Source organism: Sorex fumeus, unplaced genomic scaffold (genome assembly GCF_029834395.1).
Source record: "Sorex fumeus unplaced genomic scaffold, SorFum_2.1 ptg000037l, whole genome shotgun sequence".
Classification (NCBI taxonomy): Eukaryota; Metazoa; Chordata; class Mammalia; order Eulipotyphla; family Soricidae; genus Sorex; species Sorex fumeus.
The window spans coordinates 56,564,212-56,587,949 of record NW_026606094.1 but is presented as its reverse complement, the minus strand read 5'-3'; the positions used below and the strand labels follow the sequence as shown (position 1 = coordinate 56,587,949).

The 23,738-nt window shown below is 36.3% G+C and overlaps 1 protein-coding gene across 3 annotated transcripts in view; it reads left to right on the top strand.

Annotated features, from left to right (window-relative positions):
* DGKB (diacylglycerol kinase beta) overlaps window positions 1–23,738 on the top strand; it is an 808,203-nt gene that overhangs the window by 85,008 nt on the left and 699,457 nt on the right. The window lies entirely within an intron of this gene.

Here is a 23,738-nt window from a genome sequence, read left to right as displayed (position 1 = left end):
GGATGAAATACTCTCAGTAGCTTGACTGGCTCTCGAGAGGGATAGAAGAATCAAACCCGAGTGGGCCATGTGCAAGGCAAACGCCCTACCTGCTGTGCTATTGTTTCAACCCAACCAACTATAAGTATTTGAAATAATAAACACAATATTATTGTCTCAAAAGGCCTATTTCAAAGGTTTTTTAAGTATCTTCCTTACTCAAGGACTTACATAAGGAGTTATTTATTTATTTATTTATTTATTTTTATAATGTAGGAGTACTGCTATTTGTTCAGCCATTGATTAAGCTAATTGAATTGGGCATGAACTCCACATTACTTTCTCTCTTTTTTTAATATCATTACGAGATAAAGTTACAAAGATTTCATGTTTGAGATTCAGCCATACAATGGTGAAACACCCATCCCTCCACCAGTGCACACCTTCTACCACCCACATCTCATTCCACACCCTGCCTCTATGGCAGACAATTTCCGCAGTACTCTCTCTAAATTTGAGCATTATGTTTTCCTTGAAATTTCACACCATCATTCAAGCCTAACTACCAGGGGCAGATGATAGATAATTTATTTTCCATTGCTCATTCATGAGAGCTCACACAGCCATGATTATAAATGTAAATTTCTGGATCGTAAATATTCGGTTCCAGATACTTCTCTGCATGGGACTAATCCGATCACGATCACGACCATCCTGTTGCTCGTCAATTGCCTCAAGCAGGCCCCAGTAACATCTCCTTCGTCCTAGCCCTGAGATTCAAGGCTCTTTCAGGGTTAGGAGAATGAGACCCATCATTGTTACTGGTATTTGTCATATTGGGTACACCACGGGGAGTTTGCCAGACTCTGCCGTGACAGCAGGTTACATTCGGTAGCCAGCAAGTTTGTCCAAAGTAAAGGTAAAGGTAAAGGTAAAGGCGCTCCCGTTGATCATCGATTTGCTCGAGCGGGCCCAGTAACATCTCCATTGGAGACTTTGTTGTTACTGTGTCTGGCATATCGAATACTCTCAGTAGCTTGCTGGGCTCTCCGAGAGGGGCGGAGGAATCGAACTCGGGTCGGCCATGTTGACTGCGTGCAAGGCAAACACCCTACCCGCTGTGCTATCGCTCCAAAGTAAGGATGAGATAATAAGATGTTGTGCGGCCGCAAATGCGGTCGCATGCTTCCAGGATCTGGGTTTTATAGTCTCTGGGTCTTGGTCGTTGATGGGATTACACGGCTCCAGGGGGCCAGTTGGTGGCTGTGACCCCTGCCTACTGGAAGAAGGAGGACTTGGGTGGAGGATGCTCAGCCCTGATCTGAGCAGGCTTGGAGATCTCAGCCCCGGGTCCCACATGCCTTTGTTCCTCTGCCAATACCTTCCTGCAGGACTAATCCATTTTTGGATTAAATTGGAAGTTTCTGGGCCAGGGTTGTTTGTACACTAAGATGGTACCCACAGGCAAGCTTTGGGCCTGATAGCCAGTCTGCTGGATTTGGGGGGACACAGACAGTGTAAGCCCAGGTCCTGTGCCACCATCCTGCTGGGAGACTTAGTCCTGGAACTCACATACTGGGGGAGCGAGGGTCTTGCTTGTGGAATTTCTTGTTCACTGGGATTCCATCTGCAGTAGATGGAAGACTGCACCTGCTCCATCTGGGATGCCCTGGTGAATTTTGCCCAGTATGGGGTCTGGAGAGATATCCATCACTGTGGTGTCTTCCAGGACTTGCTGCTGTGTCTCTCGGCCAGGGCTGTTGGTGCTCTAAAATGGCGCCTGCAGGCAAATTGTGGGCAGGACAGCCAGTCTGTTGAGCAGGTGGGGGATTTGGGGAGGGACAGTCTGGGACCTCTGCTTCCATGTGGCCTGGAGATTCTTTCTGGAACCCACATCCCTGGGCCTTGCTTGTGGAAGCTCTTTGTCACCAGGACTCCATCTGGAGTAGGTGGGGAGAGCACACCTCCTCCATCTGGCGTGCCCCAGTGAAATTAGCTCGGTATGGGGCCTGGAGAGATCCTTGGTGCTGTGGGGTTTTCTAGGACTAGCTGCTGTGTCTCTGGGTCAGGGCTCTTGGTGCATTAAGATCCACATTACACTGTAGCACTGTAGCACTGTCCTCCCGTTATTCATAGATTTGCTCGAGTGGGCTCAGTAATGTCTTCATTGTGCTACTTGTTGTTACTGTGTTTGGCATATTGAATACGTCATGGGTAGCTTGCCAGGTTTGCTGCGCACGTGAGATATTCCCCATAGCTTGCCAGGCTCTTCGAAAGGGGTAGAGGAATTGAAAAGATTCACATTACAAAATTTTCAGATTATAACTTAGTGAGGTCCATCCTGAGATGATGGAGTCAGGCTAGGAGTGTGATGGTGATTTTGTATTGTAGAAGCAAGTGGCTGATGGGGACTCTGCTTTGGTGGGCACAGGAAAACCCATCCCCCTCCAGTTTACTACAGCCTGTTCAGTCATGCATGGGTCTGAGTGTTATTGCAGCTTTTGATCTCTTTTGAGATTTATTTAGGGGTCTCTGAAGCAAGGCCACCAGTAGAGCTTACAGGGTGCCACTGATGTTAGCTCATAGAGATGACCACCAGTGCATCCATGTGTATTGGGAAGTGGGGCAAGGTAGCCCACCACAACTCCATGAAAGCCTGGAGATTTCAGTCACAAAACCCGCATACCTGAATTTTCAGCAGATTATATCTTGGTAAGGTCTGTCTTGAGACGGTGGAGTCAGGCCAGGGATATGGTGGCGATTTTGGATTGTGGAAGCACGTGGCTGCTGGGGCCTCTGCTTGGCTGGGCAACCAGGCCAACTCACCCCTCTCCAATTTATCCAAGTTTGTTCAGCCATGTGCGTGTCCGAGATTAACTGTGGATTTTGATTCCTTTTGAGATGTATCTATGGGTCTCTTAAACAAGGCCAATAAATTACCTTGTATAGTTGAGCTGGAGGTAGTTTGTGGGAGTGGCTCCCACATACCTAACTTTTGGCCATTTAATTTCTTGGTGAACTTGATCCCAAGTTGTTGGGGTCTGGCCATGAGCACAGAGGAAATTTGGGGGCATTAGGAAGCCTGAAGTCACCATCAGTCTGCTGATGCACTCGCCCCACAGGTATAGGCTGACCTGCTGGCAGTACCGTAGCATCCTTAAGGTGTTTTTCTGGGTGGAGGTTTTGGGTGTTGGTGGGTATTGAGTGCTGGTTTGTATGTGCAAGGAAGTTACAAATCTCTAAGAACATGCACATTTTATAAACCAGTAGCACTTAAAATATTATATTGATGGGGGCTTGAAATTTGTAGCCTTTATATTCAAAAAGTGTTTTGAGACATTTAGCACACAATTCATCCATTTATTATGAAGAAAATTTATCTTCAAATAATTGAATCCTTATCTATGTTCTCCATGCTAATAATTTCCAAACTGTAGAAAATGTATTGCCTTTTATTTCTACTTTCTATATGCAGTTTGCAGACAACATATTACCCAGTAATTAAATATACATTTCTCTGTACCTACTTCAGTGAGATTTTGCTGCATGGTGCTGTCAAAAATACAAATAAGAACCATCTTTGTCTTTGCTTCAGAGAACTTTTATAGCTAAAGAAGTTTAGAAACTACTAGATGACTGAATATCCCGGTGTAGTAGTTTAAGTGTCACATGTAAAGTTTAGGGGTTGGTAGTGCTTTTATTCAGTTGGTAAATAGGAAATCTTCATGGAGGGAAAAATTACTGAAATGCATTCTTAAAAATAGATTTTAGGTAAATAATTAAGAAATTAATAATAAAGACTAAAAAGAAAACAGCACAATTTAAAGCAATAGAGATAGCTATATTTAGCCAAGCATTAATTAATGATATAAGTGCAGGTAAGGCTGAAATATGATTAAACTGATACATATGAATTAGGTAGTGTGACTAATTATAGTGTTTTAAGATTAGAGAAACATGAATAATGCTATTCTTCAAGAAGTTTAATTTTCACCTGTGAGAATACAGCACAGCGATGGGTTTGACCACAGTTAGGTGAATAGACCAGAAAAATAAAAGGGATTAATGAGACTGTACCAAATAAGAGGGTGTTTAGTTACTGTATATTAATAGTCACAAGGGTGAGATTAGAATTTAAAAAAATATGAATATTGAAAGATACAGAGATAAATGAGGAAAGGCAGGAGAAGGGGAGAACAAGAAAGAGAGAAAATAAAATTGCAGGGAAATGTAACTCCAGAGATTTGACAGGGAAGAGTTACTTTGGTTACAAAGTCTCCCACACAAAGAAAATTTTGAAGGGCATAAGATAGTTCAAGGGTTAAAGTATGTATTTGCATCTAGGAGGCCCAGGTTCTTTGGCAAAAGATTGTACCCTAATCACAGTCAGGTGTTGTCTCTTCCCTGCCCCCTCAGATTATGTTGACTTTAATCTGAATATTAAAATATATTTCAGTGCTTGGGTATTAATATTTAAAAAGGTTCTGATAAAACTAGATAGAAAAGCTATTTTTGTGATAGCTTTTTATCGACTATTAATCAGTTATGCTATAGGTCGGTATTTTTCTTGACTAGGGAATAAAAGGGTACATTTGATTATATTGTACAATTGATTTAGTAATCAAGTTGAAGAAATGATTAAAAGAAGTCCAAGTAAAAATTGTGACAAATGTCAAAGATATAAGAAGTGACATAGTAAGTCGAATAACATACTAAATAAATTTTATAAGAAAACAAACTGATAAGCATAAATAAAAAATTAATTCTGATAGCCCGGCAAGCTACCAAGAGTATTCTGTCTGCAAGACAGAGCCTGACAAACTCCCCATGGCATATTCAATATGCCAAAAACTGTAACAACAAGTTCCACAATGGAGACATTACTGGTGCCAGCTCGAGGAAATTGATGAATAACGGGAGGACAGTGTTACAGTGCTTCAATTATCATTTTACTTGATGAGCTTATATTTATTTCCAAAATTTATTTTATTAAAGCACCTTGAGTTACAAAGTTATTCATAGCTGGGATTTTGACAAACAGTATTGAATCATCTATCCAGCTTCCAGTGTCAAATTCTCTCCACTAGTGTTCCAGGTTTCTTCCACTGCCCACTATTTTTATCCCTAGCTATCTATACTTTGTACTCTTAAATAGCCAAAGATATATGAGAAATGTTAGACTTAATCCTTCAAGAGGTTTCCCATAAAATTAGGCAGTGAAGTACATACAAGTAGACATCATTCTTATATAAAAATTATCATAGTCAGTATAATTGGAAACAATCATATCATCCTAAATGATATGAAGCAATATATGTTTATACTGTTCAGTGTATGTAATCAATTTATCAGCAATATTTAAGATTCAGATCTTCATGTGGCAGTGTAATATTGGTAATGACATGCTCCCATATTCTAAGAGAAAGATAGTACAGTGGATATACTTTCTTGGTTGTGAGTGCTTTGCATATTTCATTAAGAAATTGTAAATATACATGACTAAATTTTTTTAAAAGTATTAAGATAAAATTTGCAATATGAAATAGTAAACATGTATGTATCATTTAAGTGTTTTATATCTTTTTATGGAAATTGTTTGGGAATTTGGCAAATGTGAATGAATTATTCATGGATCTTTCTACCACTGCAAAATTAAATTCAGTTTTGAATGGAGAGAATATCATAAAGCATCAATTTATCTGATTTTAAATTTTTTCTACAATAGAAACAATAATACTGCATCCTATTTTGTGTGGGCTATTTTTTAACAAAGTATCATAAACTTGTTGAGTTGCAGACAACACAAAATTATTTCTCACAGTTCTGGAAGTTGAAGGTCTCAGTTAATGGCGTTTGCTTAGTTAGATTGTCAAGAAGTTCATCTGGCTGGTAAACTGCCACCTTCTTATAATCTCTCTTAATACAAATAGTGACAGAGAAATGGTAAATTTTCCAGGAACCTTAAAGGACACTAATTAACTCATGAGGGCTCCGGCAATAAGGCCTCATCTAACCCTAATTTTTATCCCAATAGCTTTCATGTTGGGGGCAGGTATAGGATTTGAAAATACTTATTTGTGAAGACACACTTATTTAGTCAATTATACATGTCAACCATGACATGATTTAACTCTTTTAGGCTATTCTCATTATTAGTTAAATATAGAATGATAGTGGCACATATACTTAATTAGTCAACTCTCCCATTAGATTGCTGCTCTTCTGACCCTATCCCATCATACTTTACTTTCTGACTTTGAGAAAGTAACTAAAGATCTCTGTGTTTAACTATAAACATGCCAAGTGATGTAAGCATGAAATTGAATGAGTTAATATATTTCCCATAAAGAGAACAGTGTCTGGCAAACTGTAAACGCTTTATTTGTTTATAATTGTTATTGTATTGCTGAAAGTTCTTGTGTAATGTTGACTAAACATATTGGTGACAGTTCGGTAGAAAAGTGCCACATTTTTGAGACATAAGAATCAGTGTCATTTCTTTTTGCCAGAAGACCAGATTTTTCCCACAAGGTAGAAGCTTCTGGTGCTATTGGCAGCCTGGGTTCTCTGTTGCTCCCCACAGAAACTGAAGGCAACTAATGTGTAGCCCACTGCGGCTGCCTACAGCATGCTGGGACCAGGCTCCTGCTCTGGGTTTCAGGCTGAGTCACTCCATGGGAAACATTTCCATTGATATGTGGGAGAGGAGTATAATTTTCTTTTCCATTCTTTATATAAAGTCATCCAAGCAGTTGTTCCAACAGTGGGTTCTTATTACTGCCATGTATGGAACTGAGCTTATCCACATTATTAGGTTGACATTACTTCCTGCTGTCCTCTTAGGGCTCAGTAAAGGGTTAAGAAATCCCCCGTCTTTTCAAGGATAACAGTATTTGCTATGTAAAATCGACATGATATTTACAAGTGATTCATTATCAACCCACATATTGTCACTTAGGATAATTTTTTATTTGCTATATATAAATTGTGCTACATAGCATGTAGATTATTTTTGAAAAATTCTGTGTTATTATGGTGGGAACACTTCCAAACTTTCATAAATTTCATGCTGTTTTTAGAAGGCATTGTAGAGAGCTACAGAATTATAATGAACTTGTTCTTTTCAATAGGCATCAAAGTGCCGAGATCAGACCTAATTTTTAATTTTCCCCATTGGTGAGATGCATGTGCCATGGCTTAAAAAGAACACAGGTTTCATAGACCAACTGGTATTTGACAGTATGCAACACAGTTGTGACCTTCCACTTATTTGTCATATAACCTTCAGAATATTATTTAATCTATTTTTGCTTTCTCACCTTGAAACATATACTCCCAGTCAGAATATTATCAGATTTTGTGGAGAATAATCATGATTATAATTAATAGTCTTCTAGTGTCTATTCTAAAAATGTATGGTATTATCTCAGTACTCACCATAAGCCTCAGAGAGAGGCACGTTATCTCTTTATAACACAGTAACCTAACACACAGCTATGGCACAATACGTGAAAAAAATAAAAAATTCAATAATTAATTAGTGTGCTAATAAATGGGTTGCTCAATATGTTTCTAAAATAGAAATAGCTGGAATTAAGATTCAGTGACCGTTATAGCCATTTCTCAAGTTATATTTTGCTTACAGAGCAAAACAAAGAAACAGAGTTACTATCTATGGCTTACTCCCACAATACTTTGCTTGTCTTTTATTCCGGCAAAATGGATTAAAACATATTTTCCTGTCCCAAGGAATGTAGATCTTCCTCTATTAAAACATGATAAATGAGATAAAGAGATGAGAAGTCATGAAGTCATGAAGCAATTATAATAAAACTATATAATAAACTATTTTTCTTTTAAAAGTAATTGAACTGGGGCTGTCATGATAGTGCAGCAGGGATGGTGTTTGTCTTGAATGCAGCCAACCCAGGTTTGATCCGTGGCATCCCATATGGACCCCCCAGAACCCAGAAGTAATTCCTGAGTGTAGAGCAACAAGTTGTCCCTGAGCATTGCTGGGTGTGACCCCCAAAAAACAAACAAAAACATTGAACTTTTAAAAGAATGTTCGAGCTCTTGTGTGATGGCCATTGTGACTTTGAGTTATGTTTTGTGCCATATAAGTTGGGACAAGGAGAATGGAGAGAGAAAGACTTGCATGTCTTCAATTTATTGTTAAGCAACGTTGGACCTCATGCTATAACTGTAATTTTCCATCTAAGCTTAGGTTTTACTTTAGGTCTTGTGTTATATTGATTATTTTGATTATTTGTGTTATATTTGTGTTATTTGATTATTTGTGTTATATTATTATTGTGTTATATTATTATTTGATTATTTGTGTTATATTTGTGTTATTTGATTACTTGTGTTATATTATTTGTGTTATATTTGATTATTTGTGTTATATTATTTGTGTTATATTGATATGTGTTATTTGATTATTATTGTTATATTGATATGTGTTATTTGATTATTTGTGTTATATTGATATCAATATATTGTGTTATATTGATTATTTTGAAAGTTTAGGCTGATTACTGATAAGTGCTCTTTTTGTTTGGAAGAGCATAATGGCAAGAGCCATTTAGCACCATGGTTGAGAGACCGTTTGATGTCATTAGTTGACGTATAAACAGGATGGGTTCTAGTACTGTGAGGTACCTCTTATCTTCTTTACCTATGACATAGTACTGCAATCATAATAACTTGAGAATACATCTGTTTTCTTAGAAATCAATATGTTATGATCATGGTTAAAATGGCAGTGATGGATAATTTAATAACAAATGAGAACTTTTTTTCCTCTTTTACTTAGCTCTATTCACTGATATTACTTGTCTGAAATGCCTTGACTTTGATCTGACACCTGGTCTGAAATTGTAATTTGTTATTCTATTTCAGATTTTGTATGTCTCTCATATCTGAATCTGCTTTTTCTGATTCATATTGATTAATTCAGCACTTTCTGGCTCTCACCCAGATTTTATTTCTGAAATGTAAATTGGCTAAATAATCTGTTTTATTTCATCTCTGGCTCTGGTACCAATTTATTGTACTGTTTCAGATTCTATTTCCTTTGCTTATTTTTTTATGAATTCATTTGCCTTTAATCTTTCAGTATTTAAATCTTGAAATAATAAATGAAGATAATAAGTATAAATGTGATTTCCCCTTATTTTATCATCTTAAATGCATGATGTTTATTTTAAACATATTTTTAATGATTTTAAACATATATTTTTCACTTTTCAAGACTTACCAAAATAATAGTTTTTAAATTACTGGTCCCAAATATTGAAACTTTGAATTCCATGAAAGTATGCCCATGGTGGGGCAAATTATGTTATGACTGGAAATTATCTGAAATCTCATAGTTAAAAAATAATTTGTTTCCTCTTATATTTTATCTGTAAACCTCTGTCTTCAAATGTTTAATTTCTTATTTTTATAAATAAAGTTCAGTCAGATAGAGAAGTCATAAAGTTAAAAATATTGCAGATACAGTACTTAACCTTCTACTTTCTGATGTTTGTATAGATGGACCTCAAGGTCCATCTTTTCTATGGTAAATGGCAAATTAAATTTTTCATGATAAAGGATGCTTATAATATTACTTAGCTTTTTTGGGGGGCACATCTGGCACTGTTTAGGAATTACTCCTGTTGGTGCTCAGGAAACCATATGGGGTGCTGGTGATTGAGTCTGGTTGGCTGTGTGCAAGGCAAGGACCCTACCCACTGTATTATCTCTCTGGCCCTCATACTAGGTTTTTTTTTTAAATTCATTTATCCATTTGTGGGCTTGTATATTGTTTCTGTGCTGTGGCAATTGTAAATAATATGGTGATGAACAAGGCTGTGCCATCTTTCCATGACAGAGATTCTTTTTCATTAAGATAGATACCAGGAAGTCAGAGGTAGAAGGACAAAGGCCAGATGTTCTCATTATCCAGTGTATAGCAAGAAACAGAATAGGATTGTAAACAGTATTGAATGCTAACAAACCTTGGAGTACAAAACTGAGATTGCCAAACATGGGTATAGTGGATGGGGGAAATAAATATGGAAGGAATAAAGAGATGAGCTAGAAGTAACATAAGGACATTCTTGAAGTGTTTCACGCACATTGATGGTGGTAAGTTATAGCAACTGTACATCAAAATGATAAATATTAATATTATTAGGTTATAGAAACTATAACAATAATAGCATAATATAGGTATAGGCCAGAATTGCATATGCTTTGTTTGGGTTATATTGTAGTTTTAACTTTAATTTTTTGTGAAAAACTTCATATTATTCCTTGTAGTGATTGTATCAAATTTTACACCAACAGCAATGATATCCTTTCCTACATATTCTGCAGATACTCCCTCCATATTTTTTAGTAGTAGCCATTTCTAACTTGTATAATATAGATCTTATACCTTTTGTTTTCATTTCCCTGTTGGTAGGCATAAACATCTGTTTATATGTCTGTAAGCACATGATATGCAAAGAGGACGTGTTCTCAGAAAAGTTGGGTGAAATTTCATATAGCTTCCTTATGGTTTAGCTTGATGGTTAGATAATTAAGGGCTTATTCTCTGTTGCAGACCTTGGGGCTTCAAAAGATGCCTTGAAGACCTCCAGATAGGTGATAAAGTGGTATGTTTCCTGGGCAAATCATCCAAAGTCCATGGGGTCAGAATTTTGTAGATACCTTTCTGAGTGATCTGCGCACAGTCAACAAAGACATGGGCAATTTACACCACTGACACTGTCGGTTTGGGGGTTCAGCTATAGAGAATATGAGATGGTCCTTTAAGAATTTGTTGCACTTCAATATCACCTTGTAAGTCTCCTGGATATAAAACCAATAGGCTTTCAAAGCTATTTTCTGAATTATTGGTTTCCTGCTGCTCAGGTGGAATTCTTGAATATGGGGTTGTGATGTGACATCCATACTTTTGCTCCTCAGGGAGAGCTGGAATTGTGAGTTACCTCTGGCTTCTGTATTGTTGCATTGGGGAACTGGTTTTATAATAAAACCATATCTCAGTATCTTTTACCTGTTTTTAGTTCGTTGATTAATTTTTCTCATTTGCTCACTGTGTAGGAGTTATTCAGCCTGTTTTTCAGAGGGGCAGATTTTTTGCCTGTGGGAAGAGGTGATTTCAGGAGCATCCTATATCCAATCTAGAATTGCAACTTATGAGAGACTTCTGGAAAGCTTTTAGCTCTGCAGATAGGAATTGAGAGGGGAATGAGATTATAATTTTAGCTGAAAATATTGAATAGGTGGTAAGAGAAACTCTAAGCAGTTATCAGAGTATATACTGAGGCATAAACAAAGTTAATACATTGTAAGAATTAGAAAGTATGTTGATATATGTGTATATTTGTGTGTGAACATGTATATTCACACAAGAGAATTTTATTATTACTATAATTATCATTATTATTGGGCTGGAGCAATAGCACAGTGGGTATGGCATTTGCCTTGCACGTGGCCTACTGAGGTTCAATTCCTCCATCCCTCTCGGAGAGCCCGGCAAGCTACCTAGAGTATCCGGACTGCATGGCAAAGTCTGGAAAGCTCCCCATGATGTATTTGATATGCCAAAAACAGTAACAAATCTCACAATGTTATTGGGCCCACTCGAGCAAATCGATGAACAATGGGAGGACAATGACAGTGACAGTGACAATTAGGAGGTTAGACAATTTATGAAATTTGGATGTCAGTAATAACTAAGTATAGAATAATATGGATAAGAGGGAGCTTAAAAGATATTGAGGAGGATATTTTACCTGTAGAATTTGTTGTCTGTGCAGGTCTACGTGAGGTTTAAGACAGCATTAACAGAGTGGTAGACACATATTTGAGAGACTATCTGGGAAAGAATTAATCAAATTCCAATCAGGACTTTGGAAGGAAGAAAGACAAGATACTACAGTTAGGGGAACTAAGTCAATGTGTTCACTCATCATGGAAATAATACAGAAAAAAGATGTTTTAGGAAGAAGTCTAGTGGATTTACTGGGTGCATTAAACCATTTGTTCCACAGAGTGAAAAGAAATAGAAAATATATTTTGTGATATACAAGTCTCAGAAATTCAAAAAAGAAGTTATATATATATGTATATACATATATATATTATTGTGTGCTATGGATAGTAATCAAACTATAGTTATAGAGTATATGACCCAGTAAAATATATTGAATGAGGAGAAAGGATGGAGAAAAACCACTAGAGAATGTTAAGCAACTAAAGACATTTCTGAGGAAGTAATACCAATAAAAAAAATTAAAAAAATAAATTATTTACAGAAAGGAGGTTGTAATTGAATAATGTTGCTACTTCAAAACCTATAGAAGACTATACTTTCAAAAGGCATAATCCAAAAATATAATAATTACAGTGTTCCCATAATCTTTATTATTTGGAATGTTACCATTGGTGTTTTTTTTTGTTTGTTTTGTTCTGTTTTTGATTTTTGGGTCCACCTGGTGATACACAGGGGCTACTCCTAGTTTTACACTCAGAATTACTCCTGATAGTGCTTGGGGAACCATATGGGATACTGGGAATCAAATCTGGGTTGGTAACATGCAAGACAAGCACCCTACCTACTGTACATTCAGTCCACCCCTCCCCCCTTTTTTGGTATGGTTTATTTCCTTATAATAGTAAGCGAATGTGATAAGTGGAAAAAGTTAGGCTATGGTAATGTACTCTAAGTTTTTGTAGTCTTAGCATTAAAGCAAATAGGAAATATCATAGCTAAAATCAATAGGGTAATAAGATTTTTAGCTAAAAAGATTTAAAGCCTATTTTCTGGTGCAGAATGAAAAGAAAGATATATTTATAGAAAAAATGGAGTTGCATAAAAAAGGGTCTAAATTGTGATAAAGTGTTTGAGCCTATGGCCAAATCTGTTTATTTTCTTAATGTATAAGCATGGGACTTTAACAAGTTATATAACCTTCTTAAATTCTAATTTTCACAACTGTGTAATTAAGAAAATAATAAAGCCCATCTCACAAAATTGTTGTACAGCTAAAATAAAATAATATGTGTTGAAATGCTTTGTAAACTGCAAATTAATGTAAGTTAATTACCACTTTCGTTGTTATTATCATTAGAATGTTCTATCTTTCAACTATTTCTTTTTCTGTAACTCCGTCTCTCTGCTTCTTCCAAACATACACTTATTAGTTCTTATTGGACTATTTAAGAAATAACCCCCTCCTACACGGGGCCCAAATGCTCTATTTTGCTAGTTCATCTTCAAATCCAACAGCCTCTTTCAAACCATTACCTAGGATCACAGAATCTTTTCTCATGCACAAACCTACATTGAATACAAAAAGAACATTGACAAAGTGATGCTGGCCCAGGCTATTTCAGACATACCCCCCTCCTCCATGTGGCACAATTACTCTATTTTGCCATACAGTTTATTTTCAAATTCAGCAGGCTCTCTCAAATCATCTCCTAGGAGCATAGAATCTTTTCTCTTACAAACCTGCATTGTATACAAAAAGAACATTGTCAAAATGATGCTAGACCAGAATTTTATTATAATTCTCAATGTTAGCATATAATGCATTTCTAATGCTGAAAGATTTCAATGGACCAGGAAAAAAAATACCGACATTACTCCACAGCATATGCCTCAAGAACTACTCTCTTCTGCCGTGGGTGTCACTTTCTGATTTAATGCTCATGCACAGTCTTTCCATAGTGCTCTCTGGGGATCACTTGATTCACAAGCACATGCTCACTAGGGTTTACCATTCCTCTCCTAGCTCCTCACAGCATTGTTTAGTGGTGTCTACCAGAGGTAGTGGCTCTTTGTTGCTCATATGTACTATTTGTTGCGGTCTGGCCAGATATTGCTTGCGGCATCAGAGGTACTCAATGTTTTCAAGGCTTGTTATCAGTCACTGAGCGATTCCCCTAGATACCACTCTAAATCTTCTAATTGGCTGTAAATGAGCATTTATTTTGTCGAGGAAGGGTCATGATACGTGACTACCAATTTTTCACCAGAAAGATTTCACAGGAAAAATTATCTTTAAGACACGATCTGGAATAAAACTTATCTATTTTCTGATTATAAGACGTGTAAAGTGCTGGAGTGATGATAGAATGGATAGGGTGTTTATTTTGCATGTGGCTGACCCATATTTGATCCCCGGCATCCCATATGATCCCTGTTTCCCCTAACAGCTCCAGGAGTAATTCCTGAATTCAGAGCCAGGATTAAGTCCTGAGCATCTCCCTGTGTGCCCCTCCCTTCCCCCCGGGGTGGGGGGCAACCAACCTGCATAAACATGACAAATGCGTTGAAAGTTGACTTCCAATAAACATATGCTAGTCACTGTCACTATAATCATATGTCCAGAGGTTGATATAAATATATTTTGCCATCAGATTGTCTTTCATTCCATTTAATGGTAGCCTAAGATTATGACTAGAATCCATTTTAAAATCATGCTCCTTGTTTTCCCATTGATTTATCATTAGGTTTTCAGATACCATCCATTTGTAACCTATATAATAAAGGTAGATGTAGTATTACTTTCCTGAAGGGGAATTATTTCAGTTGCTGGCATTTTTTCACCCTACCCATGAACGGTCACGGTCACGGTCCTCCCATTGTTCATCGATTTGCTTGAGCAGGCCCAGTAACGTCTCCATTGAATACTTTGTTGCTACTGTGTTTGGCATATTAAATATGTCACGAGTAGCTTGGCGTGCAGGCGAGATACTCGGTAGCTTGCCGGGCTCTCCGAGAGGGGCGGAGGAATCAAACTTGGGTCGACCATGTTGGCTGCGTGCAAGGCAAGCGCCCTACCGCTGTGCTATCACTCCAGCAAGATTAGAATAATTAGTCCTGGATGGAGAAGAAATTTTTTTAAAACATAGTTTTTCACGCAAAAACATTATTTTCCTAAGTATGTGTTACAGTTTACTTGTTTTTTAGTGCTTCATTATAGAATAGATATATCAAAGGAGGATTTGGAGGAAGAGGACAAATAGTCCAACTAAGTCAGATGGGTTCTCTTTTCAGAATGCTTTGAGGACTTCTTGTACCTAAATGAATGTTGAGGATAAGACTGACCTCTCCTCAATGTCACTAATGCCTGTGGAGGAGAATATATATCTACTGAGTACCCTATTTGCCAAATGTTAAATAACTGAAGCCGGTTTTCCATCTTTTACATCTTGTTTGGGGTAATTAACTGCCCTCTGAAAAGTACTTCAAATTGAAGTCAGTGGAAACAAATGATCCCACATGAAATATTAGAGTAAAAGGTAGGTTGACGTACAAAAAAATAATGCTCTGACTTGGACAGACATACTTACATGATATTAACAAAAGTCTGTTTTATTTCTTTGTGCATCTCAGAGATGACTATGGTATATTTATATGTGGTATATGGTATATTTAAATGTTTACCAAATACAGTCTTTTTCTCTAAAAGTTATTTAGGAGATAGTCTGAAATTAAAAGACTCTTAATATATCATTTGTGAGATGGCTTGATAAAAAGTAAAGGCCCTCCCGTTGATCTTCGATTTGCTCGAGCGGGCCCAGTAACGTCTCCATTGGAGACTTCGTTGTTACTGTGTCTGGCATATCGAATACGTCATGGGGAGCTTGCCAGGCTCTGCCGTGCGGGCGAGATACTCTCGGTAGCTTGCCGGGCTCTCCGAGAGGGGCGGAGGAATCGAACTCGGGTCGGCCATGTTGGCTGCGTGCAAGGCAAATGCCCTACCGCTGTGCTATAAGACTCTTAAAATAGTCTGTTATCAGTATAGTATTAGCTAGTTATGTTGAAAAAAATGAATATAAGCAGTATTTTTCAAATGTTTGAGCAAAACCACTCTAAATTAAATGTTCTGGAAAAGCGTATGTTTTCCCCTCAGTTCCTTACTTCATATTTTCCTCATGGATTCCAATATTCTTTTTCTTTTAAATCTTAAAAAATTTGCATTCTTGGATCAGAGACATAATGCTCTAATGGTCTCAAGTTTCTTTCTCTTCTTCACTTTAAAGTTATAAGGATTTGCTAAGCATTTTGGGCAAGTTTTTCTGAGGTATCAAAATTTACTTCTATAGGCCCTTTTTCTGAGGCACTGCTGTTCAATAGCCCTTCACTTACTGATGGGTTCTTCCAGTTTCAGCATTGTCTGTTGAGGAAAGCACCCTGAAGAATTTCACTCCTGGTTGCCATAACGATTATATTTATTTTTTATTTACGTTTTTCCTTTTGGGTCACACCCAGTGAAGCTTAGGGTTTACTCCCAGTTCTGCAATCAGGAATCACTCTTGCCGGTGCTCCATGGACATTATGGGATGCAGGGGATTGAACCCCCATCCGCTGCATGCAAGGTGAATGCCTTACCCTCTGTACTATTGCTCTGGCTCACCATTATCTTTATAATTTTTTGATAATTGTTGGTCATTTTATTTCTCTGTATGACAAACAGATATACATTTCAAAATAAAAATACCATTAATCTAAGAGATACATAATATCTTCAAGCAATTCATATTACAAAAATCCACCTTCTGAATATGATTATGGTTAAAATTACCTGAGCTAGTTCTTTTAAAAGAACAGCAAACTAAAAAAAAAAGTTAGTAGGTTTATCAAGGAAAAATAAATACAGAAAATCCTGATAAAAAGATTTGGCAATAAACGAGACATTACTCTTTATACTGTAAAATCACTAAGATTAAAAGATTACAAACATCTGTATTTGCGAAGTGGAAAACTTAGAAGACAAGGAAAAAATTAGAAGTACAGAAACTTCCAACACTGAAGTCAGAAAAATTAGATAGCTTGAACAGACTGATTGCAAGTACAGAAATGAAAATAATAATGAAAATTTTCTCTAGAACAGACACTCAGGACCAGATGGTTTTACTAATGACTTCTACAGAACTTACAAGCTAATGCCCATTCTGCTTGAACACATCCAAAAATAAAAAAAAATCAAAGGGGAGACCACTTTCAAAAATATTCTATGAGGACTGTATCATACTAATCCTCAGTTTTTTTCTATATAAATGCTGTTATTATTTTCACTTTATATTATACATAAATATTAACAATAATATTATGAACTGCTTAAAACCTTATAATTATAATTGCTATTTGTTCACAGCTAACAATATGAATTTCCATGGTGTCTTAGAAAACTTATCACAATTATATTAGTAAACAAGATAGAAGAAATCCGAATGGCAAAAAAGCACATGAGAAAATGCTCTACATCATTAATCATCAGGGAGATTCAGATCAAAACCACAATGAGATACCATCTCACACCTCAGAGACTGGCCCACATTCAAAAGAACAAAAGCAACCGATGCTGGTGCGGATGTGGCGAGAAAGGGACACTCCTTCACTGTTGGTGGGAATGTCAACTGGTTCAGCCCTTCTGGAAAACAGTATGGACGATTCTCAAAAAATTAGAAATTGAGCTCCCATTTGACCCAGCAATACCACTCCTGGGTATATATCCCAGAGAGGCAAAAATGTATAGTCGAAGTGACATCTGCACTTGTTTGTTCATTGCAGCACTCTTTACAATAGCCAGAAACTGGAAGAAACCTGAATGCCTAAGAACAGATGACTGGTTAAAGAAACTTTGGTACATCTACACAATGGAGTACTATGTAGCTGTTAGAAAAGATGAAGTCATGAAATTTACATACAAGTGGTACAACATGGAAAGTATCATGCTAAGCGAAATGAGTCAGAAAGAGAGGGATAGACATAGAAAGATTGCATTCATCTGGGGGACATAAAGTAACAAAATATGAGATTAATACCCATGAATAGCTGAGATCAGCACCAGGAGGATTATTCCATAGCTTAGTGGCCAGTCGGGCATTCTAGAGGAAAGGGCAGCTCAGATAGAGAAGGGAACACCAAATAAAGGGTGTTTGGAGGATCCTCCCAGGAGGGGAGATGCATGTCGAAAGTGGACTATGGACTGAACATGTTTGCCACTCAATGCCTCTTTTGCAGACCACAACACCCAAAAGGAGAGAGAGAACACAGGGGATTGCCCTGCCACAGAGGCAGGGGGGATGGGGGGATGGGGGGGTATTATCCATGGTGGTGGAAAATGGGCACTGGTGGAGGGATGGGTATCTGATCATTGTATAATCGAAACCCAAGCACAAAAAATTGTAAATCTACAACTGTACCTCATCGTGTTTCACTAATAAAAAAAATAAAAAAATTAAAAAAAGAAGTGCTAATAAATAATATCTATATAATTATTTGTATTTGTGTTGGATGCCCAACAGACTGTCATATTTAAAATGAATTGGCTTTATGTTGACTCAGTAAACTAAAATGAAATGCATTAAGCTCTTGTTTACTAATATAATTGTGATATGTTTTCTAAGACACCATGGAAATTCATATTGTTAGCTGTGAACAAATAGCAATTATAATTATAAGGTTTTAAGCAGTTCATAATATTATTGTTAATATTTATGTATAATATAAAGTGAAAATAATAACAGCATTTTTATAGAAAAAAGGAAAATGATATCACAAGTTAAAAAAATACAGCCTGATCACTGATGAACATTGAGGTAAATTAATACACAATTATTTTTTGGTTCTGACTTTGGAGTAAAAACAGTATTCTTAAAGTGTAAAATGTTTGAGAAGTTCTACTGCAAAATCTAAGATGTGTCTGTGTTTTCAATCTCTCAATATAATATATACGTGTCTTTATCATCAAGTAAAATGCCACTGTGAGTGCATCTAGAAGTGAAAGCATCTTCTGTAGTATATTTGGATTAGGTGAGGCCATTCTGAGGTCAAAATCCTTGGACAATCCTTTTACAAACCGTTTCCATATTATTCTTCATATAGTAGTTAAAATATCCAAGTGCAGTATTACATCATTACTGTACAATAATTCCATCACGAGTGGAAAGCTATATGTAGACAATAAAAAAAAATACTTGAGTACAAATCTTTTCATCTATACTGTGATTTTTCTTTTCTTTGTTCTTCCTCTTTCATTTTGTAGCTCTTTACAGTGTATTGACTCCATTCCTCTTCAGTTCCAAGAGATCAAAACTGGCATGACCATGTATTTTAGCATCTTAATTGGTCAAGGTCAGCTACTATTCTTGACCTTATTCCATAATGGCACAGGATGACATAGTAAATCTTAAATCCATTTTAGAATATTCAGATTAGTGCATTGTTAAGGAAAGTCAAAGGTTTGTAAATTGATACTTATTATCACTGAAAACATATCATGTAAGGCAGAAAATGTACAATGATTATTAAAATTTTTTGAGGTTATTAATGGTCATATTTTTATAACTATGCTATAACTATGCATAATATTTTTATAATGACATTGTAAAATAAAAATGTTATTATTACCACTGTGGTTATTTTACAGAAGAAGAAACTGATGTTCAGAAAAGTTAAATAAATTTCCTAAGGTCACAGAACAATATTGTAGATTTTGGTTCACGTTAGGCATATTATGTTTAGAATCTATGCACTTAACTGTTGTACCAACTTTTGATACATTCGTCCTCAGATAATCTTCAGTTTAAAACCAAAGCACAATCAAGCAAAAATTGCTTACCAAAGACATGAGAGTAGAAAGAAAGAAAATGAATAGAAGGGTCAAGAAACTTCTGTCATATAAGTGTTTTCTCCGACCTGGAGAACAACATTTAACACAGATTTGGAACTGTTTAGATTTAGAAATGGATAATTTTGCAAGTTTCTTAAATATCACCTTTTAAAGCAGCCTTGATACGTGATGGGTAGGGAATTCAAAGTCATTTTGAAATTAGTAATAGACTGAAAGTAAAATCAGATTATGGGCAGAAGCTTTGATAAGAGATACATTTCTCTCAAGTAGAAGTTGTTTCCTGACTGTAGAAAAAAAGGAACCCATGAAGTCAGTCAGGTTTTTAAAAATAACTACCTAAAAGCTTGCCTCATTTTTCCTGTAAGTTTAAAATGCAGCTGCCCTGTTACGAGCCTTTGAGCTGTGCAGACAAAATCAAATTGGCTGCTTCTGACACCAGCACTAACAAGAAATACTGAAAGTATAATCCAGTAAGTGGATAAAGGGTAGTTTGCAATTAGAGACTTAATCCAATTGACAAAAATAAAATGAATTACTAAGAAAGCTCATGAGCTAATTTGTGTTCCTTTAATTCTATACCTCTCAGTATTATGCTTTGTGTTTACATAAGGTAGAAATGAGATCTGTTATGCTCTTGTTTATTTTGTTTATGAGAGTTCTGTCAGTGTTTTCATTATAAATAGTTAATTTAAAGGAAAGGGGAATTTGCTTTCATCACTTGTATAAACCATTGGTCTTATAGGAAACATGTCTGAGCACCAATCCAGGAGTAAGCTTTGAGCGCTTCAAGTGTGCATCCCCTGAAAAAAATTGCTTCACTGTGGCTAGACAAGTAATTTGGGGTATATCTACACGAGGGAATACTAGTCAGAAATTATACATATATTTATACACAGACACACACACAAACACACACATATTAAGTAAATGGGAAAAAATAGTACAGTGGGTAGGGCATTATCTTTGAACACAGATAACCTGGGTTCAATCCCTGCCACCACTCAGTGTCCCTGAGCCCAGCCAAAAGTGATCCCTGAAAGCAGAGGCAGGCGTAAGCCTTAAGCATCTCTTGGTGTGACCCTGCTCACACCCCATACAAATATATATATATATATATATATATATATATATATATATAAAGAACAGGCATATTTTTGAAGAGTAGTGGCATTATTTTGTGAGCCGGTAGTCCTATAAATAAATTTCCTCATCTAAATGTAATCCTACTGTAGAAAAACATCCTTCAGTTTAATCCAGTTGGCGGCCGCATATTTCATACTATACAGGAAATCATAATAGAACAACAGGTAAATGAATGTTTTATATAATCACTGCTCACCTAGTATATAATTTTTCTTAGTTTGTCTCTAATTTATATGACTATTAAAACTGTTTCTGTTGTGTCTAATCAATATGAACAATTTTTTATTAGAATAGCAGGAGTCTAGGACTACATGCTTTTATAAAATCAACAAAAACAGTAAACAGTTTTCTAAACTATGTTATATTTACCTTTGTTATATGATTTTGAGTGAGAAAGACTTGATAAATGTAGTAATTATAAAGGAGTAAGTGTAAATAAGCAGTGTTTCCTAATCTCTTGTACATATCTTAATTATCGCATATCAAGTCATATAAAGAAATTTCTCCATATAATCACAAATGAAACATTTTGATCATTATCATTTTTAGTTGTGCACCATAATTTGTTAATCTAAATTTAATCAGAGAATAGATTGTTACTGATTTCAATATTTAACTAAATTTTGTCTATTTCTGAGTCTTTTTTACTCTGTAGTCTCTCTTATTTTCTACTTTTCATTCAAACTTTATTTTTCTTTTGTGTATAACTTTGTGAGAAGAACATCATCAGTATTGATTGCATTTAATAAGAAAAAAAAGTAGAATCATAAAAATTAGCTTCATTTTCTAATAATCATAATCGAATTGTTTCTGGTATTCTACTTAGCTTTATAATATTTGTGGATGAGTAGATTTAAATATTAATTATATTTTTTCAGTAAGTAAAATGATCAAACCTATAATGCTTATCTCTTACTCTTGACTTTGTGAAATCACACTTGAAATTACTCAGGCAGCCACATACAATGGCAGGGATCAAACGAGGAATGATCATATGGAAGACTTACCCTTGAAATATCTCTTCAGTTCAGAGATAAATTTTTAAGTTTTACATTATAGTAAAGCATGGTCAGATTTGAGCTCTCACTTAAAAAATAATAAAAAATATAATGCCCTCTCTATCCTTGTACTTTTTAACTTTTTAAGATGTTATAATAATCAGATTTTATATATAATTGCTAATTTCTGATACAGTAAAAACTACTTATATTTATTATACCCCATAACGAAATCTTTTTAATTGAAAAAAAGCTTTTAATAAATATACTGGCCCAAAGAATACACTGAAGACACAAAATTGAGACTTTAGAAAATCTACTTTACATTGAAATATATCTACACATTTTAACCATTAATTAGGAAATGGTTTCACCAACCATTTTTTTTCCTGTTTGGACCACATCTGGCAGTAGTCAGGGCTACTCCTGGCTCTACACTCAGGAATCATCCCTGACGGTACAAGTGGTATCATATGAGATGCAGGTACAGAAACAAGGTTGGCCTCATGTAAGGCAAAAACCCAACAGGCTATGTTATCACTCTAGCCTCCTCTAAGATTCATGTTTTGTTGTCTTTCTTTTAGGGGCTATATCAGACAGTTCTCAGGGGTTACTCTCAATTCAGAATTACTCTTGGCAGTGCTCAGTGGACTATCTAGAATAACTAGGATTGAACCTGGGATGGCTGCGTGAAGGCAAATGTCCTAGCTGCTGTACAATCGCTCCGGTGCCCCAATGGTTATTTTAGTTTAATCTGAGACCTCATTGCTCCTTCAATTATAGGTTTTAGCCTTATTCCACTTTCTTTTAATAACCAGAGTGATACTGGCATAATTGCATATAGCTACATAGGTAAATATAGATTTTATGCTTAAATTCTAACATCTTACTTATAGTCACTGTCCTCCCTTTGTTCATCGATTTGCTCGAGCAGGCCCAGTAACGTCTCCATTATGAGACTTCTTGTTACTGTGTGTGGCATATTGAATACTCTCGGTAGCTTGCCAGGCTGTCCGAGAGGGGCAGAGGAATCGAACCTGGCTCGGCCAGGTTGACTGCGCGCAAGGCAAACGCCCTACCACTGTGCTATAAATTTGCTCAAATCTACTGGGAATCCAACTTAAATTCATTATACATTTCAGTTCTACTTAATATATCTTGAAGAAAAATATCATAGTTGAATATCTCTTATTTCTGAGATAAATAATTCTAGCAATAAATTTCATAATTAAAACTTTGTTTTAAATTTGGGTTTTTGAGTTTGTTAGAACAATCTTATTTTTACTTATTTATTAAATGTAGGAGTCCTGCTGTTTATTCAGCCATTGATTAAGCTAATTGTGTTAGACATTAATTCCACCTTACTTTAAAAAAATAATTGAATATCTGTAGATAGACCATTACAAAACTGTTCATAATTGGGTTTCAGTCATGGAATGATCCAGTACCCATCCCTATTCCCGTGAACATTTCCAACCACCAATGTCTCCCTACCACCATCCTGCAACACCCCAGCCCCTACCCCAGTCTCCCTCAATGGGAGGCACCTTCCTTCTTGCTCTATCTCTCTTTTTCCTTTTGTGCATTATGGTTTGCAATATAGGCGATAAGAGATCGTGGTGTCTGTTTAGGGAAATTGTATTTTTTTCTGGTTGGTAAGGCTGGAAGAGCTTTTCAGTTGGGTGGTTGCTTTGGGGTATGCATGTGACTGCTGAGGCTTCCGGAACTATAGGGAGATGTGTGAAGGTAGCCCATCCCAACCCTGAGAAAGCCTGGGATTTCAGTCACAAAACCTGCATACGTGAATTTTCAGCAGATTATATCTTGGCATCACATGAAGGTACTGACAGAGGGACAAAATCACGTGGGTTCTGGGGCCGAGATCTCCAAGCCTACTCGGATTTGGGCCGAGCATCCTCCACCCAGATCCTCCAAATTCCAGTAGGCGGGGGTCACACCCACCAAC